Genomic DNA, 7,744 nt, shown 5'->3' on the forward strand with positions numbered 1-7,744 from the left:
AACCGCTATACCAGCAATGAAGAAATCCGAAACATGTTAGGACAACCCACCATCTATCATATCATCCAACAAAAATCAATCAACTTTTATGAGGCTGCACGCACATCACGATACCAACTCATCAACACCCTTGGCAGGGAAATCCACCCCCAAATTAAAACCCCAAAAACAACCATCGACCGAATCTTTAGGATCTAGATCTAACAAAGTTCAAACTCCTTACAAACACCACCATCTAAGCCCCTCACAAAAATATCTTACCTACATCACTCATTAGGAAAGTAGACCCCAAAATAATTACCAAATAAGTCAAAGCTCCGAAACACAAATGATAAAGAGGAGAAGACAGAGTGCAAAAGGCACTGGTTCTTCTAAAACATGGGGGAAACCCAGCTAATTCGACTCGGCTCTTCAGTAGTTGTGTACTCACCTGATGATGGCCGGACGTCTCTGGGCCGAAATATCGTGGCAGAATGTAGACGGGATCCGGCTGGATACCCGGAAATTATTAGAAGTACCACGAAAGTATCTGAAAATACGATTTGCAACGTTTTAGTCAGAAGAAGTGGTTTTAGCCATAGATCGAGCAACTTTTGAAACAGCATAAGCGAGATTTGGACGACTTGAGGATGCCAAGCACATTATTGACCCCACAGCCAAACAATAAGGAACGTTGTTGTCAAGAATATTGTTATATTCACGGTCTAATTGTTCATTATCACACAGAGTTTTTAATGGTTTTGAATTAGCCATGTTAAAACGATGTATGTAGAATCTTCTCGGTGTATGCTCGCTATGAAATAAACAAGACAGACTCTCGTTGCTCTATTTGCATTTCTACGTATGTAAAAATGAATTCGCCGCACTTTCAATTGTTTCTGCGATAAGTCCAGCATCGTAAATAGCAATCAGCAATTTTTCTGTTTTGCTTTGTCGAATGTAAATTCAAGGATGTGCTGTCGAACCAATAAAGCCATTTTTGTCATGAATGAATGAATGAATCTCTTTATTCCAGAAACGAGGTGATTGCTTAAGTCCATACAATGATTTCTTGAGGCGACAAACACAGCCTGACGCGTCATTGAAACCTTCTGGCTGAGCGATGTATATTTCTGCATCCAATCATCATATAAAAATACAATTTTAACGTCGATTTGACCGAGTTTCAAATTTTCTTCTGGTGCAATCGCTATTACAGCACAAATAGCGTCATAACTAGCAACTGGAATAAAGTTTCATCATAATCAAGTCCGGCACGTTGAAAAACACTGCGCACAACTAAGGGAGCACGGTATCGATCAATCGATCCATCAGGTTTATATTTAATACGAAGTACCCATCGATTATTGATAGTATGCTTTTCCTTAGACAGTTCTAGCAGGTCCCAGGTATCATTTACGTACTTCAAATGCCTTCACTTCTTTCATCGCATTAAACTATTGATTGGAATTACTACTTTCCATAGCTTCGTTAAAGTTCGTTGGTGCAAGCTCTTCATGGATTGCTTTTGTCAGACAAACTAATGCATTTGCTTCTTGAGAGTTGTGATGCTGATATCTTAATTCGTAATCACTAAATTTTACTGAGGGACGTATTTCATGAACTGAACGTCGATTTGGTAGCTCATTTAAATATTCTTGGTCACTAGTTTCAGTCTGATCAACAGTAGATTCACTTTTCTCTCCTGTTTTTTCAGGTACGGAATTAAATTCAATCGAATTCCAGTTGTACATAGTTTTTCTGGTTGAATATCAACATTGCGTGATTTCATCACATCATATTTTGACGGAATCCACACATTATGACCATCTTTGTCATTAACGTAGCCAATGAAATGGCCCCTATAGCCTTGTCATTGAACTTAGAGGGAAATTCCTTTGGCAAATAAACATAGCGTTTTGATCCAAAAATTCGTAGATAGTTAAAACTGTTAATCACTTAGCCAGTCCACAATTCGAAAGGTGTTTTACCTTCGACACTTAACTTCCCTGTACGATTGAGTTGAAAAACGGCCGTGTCACATGCATGAGCCCAAAATGATTTAGTTGACTTCCTGGACGTTAATATTGAGCGAGCTAATTCAACTATATATCGATTTGCTTGTTCAGCAAAACGATTTTGCTCAGGAGTGTCTATACACGTAAGACGAAACTCAATACCACAGTATCGTAGAACAGCAGCTACCATGACCGAGTCTGTCATACCGACAATGTAGTTGTCCTTTGTAGCTGCTAAGTTAATCATTACTTGCGAATTCGGAAGACAAGCTGACGTGTTCATAATGTATACTGAATCAACTAGTCTTCCTGTTGCGACTGTTTCACTATGTCGCCGAACGATAACACCTTAGTTATCAAGTCACATTGTATCCACATTGTGTAGCTTGATGGACAGCGAAAAGTTGGTGTCTGACACCAGGTACATACCAGAACTTTTCAAGCAAAGCAGGTGTCCACCTTTTGTTTATGAATATTTAAATGTGAATACTGCCAGTCCAATGTGCAAAAATAACTTCTTTGCCAGGTGCCTGTACACATTGTGGAATTGGAAACTTTTCGAACCTAGCCAAATGCCGTTTATTTAGTGAAATATGATGTGTCGTGCCAGAGTCCGAAATCCGAGAATCTGCACTATCAAAATTAGCATGAGACAACAAGCTGGTAGCTAGAAATGTATTTGGTTCGTTGCTCCCTTTTAAACTGGAACTCGAATTATTATAGTTGTTAGCTGTCACTTTTGCTTCTTCTGTGGCCATGAGCTTTCGGCAGATTGCGATAATATGTCCAACTTCCTTGCAATACAGACCCGTAAGACTTTTTTTCCTCTTTAACTTATTCCCCTCTGTTGCAAATTTCTTCTGTTTTTGATGTTGTTCATTCGATTCGATAGCTGCCTGTGTAGCTATAGAATTCTCAGTCCAATGGAAATGTACGGTTAGAGGCTGTGTCGTCTGCTCAGGTTCAGGAAAACGATACCAGGTCAACCTGTAAAACTCATGTTTGGGTCCTAATATTTTGAAAATACGACAGTGGAGCAGCGAAAGGGGCAAAGTTGCATTTGGATTAATGTTGTTCAGACCACTGCAGAAGTCATGGAAATGTTCGCAAGTAGAGACGTGTGTTTTGTTATACGGACATTGACGTGTACAATCCATAATCGAATAAAGAGAATGTTCCTTTGAACACAGTTGAAACAGTCATTTCCATGTTTCTCACTGATCTTCACTTGACAGTTTGCGAAAGTTTGTGCAACTAATATCATCGCTCATTTGCAGCGCCGTGTCAGCCATTCCAAAAATTTTGCTGTCTCATGAATATCCTAGTAAATGGAAAAATAGTCTGGCGAACGAATACTATAATTCTCAGAGCCTGAAGCGTTCAAACCTGGGCCTATAACATGCTTTAAACTTTATAGCAACAACACAACACTTCTAAGAATAGTGATATTCTTCCTTTAATATCTAAGAGATGACTTATAGCAACAACAAAAACTTGGTAGAGCAAAAGCATGGAAAATGAAAGCAAGGAAATTCATAACACAGAACCATGCACCACCGTAGGAGAGGAGAGGAAACACAGTTCTGAGTTATTTACTTCAACAGTCACCTTCTTTGGTCTGGTCTCACAGGACAACGAGTCAACAAGCAGGAGGTTGGAATGGTAGTCATTGTCTCCATGCAATGAAATGAGTGAGTTCTAATGATTGTCACATAATCAGTGCAGTTCGCACACATGCGTAACCCTGTGCTGCATCGATGTAGAGTGATATCCCTGACGCTAGTGTCATCTGCAGATATTACCACTGCGATCTCAGGCGACTAGGTTGGATTGAAATAGCATAGTGCTCCCCTGTTAGCCATTTGCTGTATCATGTAACTAATTTTTACTCATCACTCAACATATGTTCTAAGGCAGTTTCAAATAGTATAATTAGTCTGTTGTGCGTGTGTGTGCAGCATTTTTTGTAATGTAATCACGATCTCACAATGTATGTCATGGTTGCATTTGCCTCATCTGCCTGTCTCGATGACCTCGTTATCTAGTAAATACAGTTGTAGGTATCAGAGTGCATTGCCTTCATGTGGCAACAATTCAGTGTGCGATTTGCAGGGGGGGATGGGGGGGGGATCCCCCCCCCCCTCTGCATCAGACCATCCCCTCCTCTGGTTTTAGTTTATGCATCCCAACCTGGGATGTTTATTTCCCACGCACTGGAGTAAAACTTCACATATAGTTTAAATTTGTGGAGCCGAGCACTGAAAGTTTTTAGTACAGTCTTACTATTAATACTATTGATATGTTTGCTTATTAATTTTGAAAAAGTATTATGTAGTAGTTAAGCATTTCGAAACATTTAGAACTAAATCATCATTCTGAGTTGTCATTGTTGCTTTCGTCTATGGTACGTCATCCGTTTACTTGTGAGCTTGCGAGGGAAGAGGTGTGGCAGTCATACCGCAGAGTTGGGTGAGGTGGGGGCTGAAATTCCCACCCCGGGCCCTGACACGTGGTGGTGACCAGCCCGATACTTGTGCGAACATTTACTGTTATGCCACCTTTTGGCAACGATATGGCGCGGACTAGCGTGCCTGGGACGAAAGCACAAAGCAGTGCGTAGTGGGCAACGGTACTGGTCAGACGGGATCGGACAGCCTGACTTCGCTAGCCGCGAACCACTAAACACGGGCTCCGCAGGGTCGCGTACTCCAAATTACACTCCTGGAAATGGAAAAAAGGACACATTGACACCGGTGTGTCAGACCCACCATACTTGCTCCGGACACTGCGAGAGGGCTGTACAAGCAATGATCACACGCACGGCACAGCGGACACACCAGGAACCGCGGTGTTGGCCGTCGAATGGCGCTAGCTGCGCAGCATTTGTGCACCGCCGCCGTCAGTGTCAGCCAGTTTGCCGTGGCATACGGAGCTCCATCGCAGTCTTTAACACTGGTAGCATGCCGCGACAGCGTGGACGTGAACCTATGTGCAGTTGACGGACTTTGAGCGAGGGCGTATAGTGGGCATGCGGGAGGACGGGTGGACGTACCGCCGAATTGCTCAACACGTGGGGCGTGAGGTCTCCACAGTACATCGATGTTGTCGCCAGTGGTCGGCGGAAGGTGCACGTGCCCGTCGACCTGGGACCGGACCGCAGCGACGCACGGATGCACGCCAAGACCGTAGGATCCTACGCAGTGCCGTAGGGGACCGCACCGCCACTTCCCAGCAAATTAGGGACACTGTTGCTCCTGGGGTATCGGCGAGGACCATTCGCAACCGTCTCCATGAAGCTGGGCTACGGTCCCGCACACCGTTAGGCCGTCTTCCGCTCACGCCCCAACATCGTGCAGCCCGCCTCCAGTGGTGTCGCGACAGGCGTGAATGGAGGGACGAATGGAGACGTGTCGTCTTCAGCGATGAGAGTCGCTTCTGCCTTGGTGCCAATGATGGTCGTAAACGTGTTTGGCGCCGTGCAGGTGAGCGCCACAATCAGGACTGCATACGACTGAGGCACACAGGGCCAACACCCGGCATCATGGTGTGGGGAGCGATCGCCTACACTGGCCGTACACCTCTGGTGATCGTCGAGGGGACACTGAATAGTGCACGGTACATCCAAACCGTCATCGAACCCATCGTTCTACCATTCCTAGACCGGCAAGGGAACTTTCTGTTCCAACAGGACAATGCACGTCCGCATGTATCCCGTGCCACCCAACGTGCTCTAGGAGGTGTAAGTCAACTACCCTGGCCAGCAAGATCTCCGGATCTGTCCCCCATTGAGCATGTTTGGGACTGGATGAAGCGTCGTCTCACGCGGTCTGCACGTCCAGCACGAACGCTAGTCCAACTGAGGCGCCAGGTGGAAATGGCACGGCAAGCCGTTCCACAGGACTACATCCAGCATCTCTACGATCGTCTCCATGGGAGAATAGCAGCCTGCATTGCTGCGAAAGGTGGATATACACTGTACTAGTGCCGACATTGTGCATACTCTGTTGCCTGTGTCTATGTGCCTGTGGTTCTGTCAATGTGATCAGGTGATGTATCTGACCCAAGGAATGTGTCAATAAAGTTTCCCCTTCCTGGGACAATGAATTCACGGTGTTCTTATTTCAATTTCCAGGAGTGTAATTAGTGCCGTTCGTTCGTTGACTCGCGTCCGCCAAACACACGGTGATCTTCACACGTTCCCGTTTCAGTGCTTTCATTAGTGAGTTGAGTGCGTTCCGGCCTGTAAGGACTACTGAATTTCAGGATGTCATTCAAACAAAGCAAAATTTCTGATTTCTTTAAGAGCAGTGCATTACTTGATACGGGTACAAACTCTGACAGTCAGGATAGTAACAGTGGTGCTAAAAGAGTTAAAATAGACAATGAATTGGAAAATTGTGTTGCCTTATCACGTTTTCAAAACTGGCGAAAGACTAAGCCGTGGCTGTTTGTAAATGACAAAAACTTAGTAATATGCATAGTGTGTGCACAAGTTCGTGAAGTTAAGGTGGAAAGCAGTGAACGTGTGCGTATCGATAACGCGTTTTTAGCTGGTGTTTCTGCTAATAACGCCAAAAAACTAAATGATAAAATTGGGGATCATGCAAAGTGCAAATCACACATGAAGTGCGTAGAAATCACGAGTATAAAAGAATAGAAAAGTTTAGATAAATGCGTGAGTGAACGTGAAAAGTTGTGGGGAAAGCAGCATCAAGAAAAAGTAATCGCAACTGCTTCGTTGTTCAGGTCTTCATATGTAATAGCTAAACAGAAATTATCATTCAAATCGTATCCTGCAGTAATCGAACTACAAAAGCTTAATGGTTTATCAGTCGGTAATGTGCTTCATTCTGACCATGCATGCCGAAATATCATTATGTTTGTAGGAGAAGAAATGAAAAAGAATCTCGCTCACTTCCTTGTTGAATCGGGTACAAACTTTAGTATCGTGATGGACAAAAGTACAACGCTTTCCAATAAAACTTGTTTAATAATATATTTACGTTTGTCGTTTGAGGGAGTTGTTTGCAATTATTTTTTGGCATTGTCGAATCAGAAAGTGGGACAGGCGAATGCATTTTCAGCACACTGTTAGCAGCTCTTGAAAAGTATGGCATTACAAATGATGTACTAAAAAACAACCTTGTAGGTATCGCAACAGATGGCGCCTCAACAATGCTTGCACCTTACAAAGGCGTAGCCGCTCTACTGCTTAGTCATTTACATAAGGATTTAACTGTCGTTCATTGTATGAACCAAAAAATGAATTAGCTGTCCACGATGTTATGAATGACGTAGCAGATGTATACCATATACAGGTTTTTTTAGATTCCTTATATTCTGTGTTTTCTCGAAGTCCCAAAAATCAGAGATTACTACAAAATGTTTTACAAGAATTATCCTCGCAGCTATTAAAACTAGGCCGTATTTTTCGCGTGCGTTGGGTTGCTTCTTCATTTAACGTTGTTCTAGCTCTTCTTGAAAGTCACAGTTCTCTTTTCCATCTTTTTGAAAAACTGAGACATGATGGTTCCCGATCAACTCAGGAGAGATCTAAATTTGAAGGTTTACTGAAACATCTCACAAAGTGGTTGCTTGTAATGGAATTAGTTATGGTTTATGAGGCCCTAGAAGTTCTTTATGCAGAACAGAAATTCTTCAGTCCTCAAAGAAAAACAGGAAATTGACGTGGCTCAATGAACTCTTGAAACACTGAAAACAAATGACTCCCCACGAATTAGGATGAT

The sequence above is a fragment of the Schistocerca gregaria genome, chromosome 4 (assembly GCF_023897955.1).
Source record: "Schistocerca gregaria isolate iqSchGreg1 chromosome 4, iqSchGreg1.2, whole genome shotgun sequence".
NCBI classification, from domain to species: domain Eukaryota; kingdom Metazoa; phylum Arthropoda; class Insecta; order Orthoptera; family Acrididae; genus Schistocerca; species Schistocerca gregaria.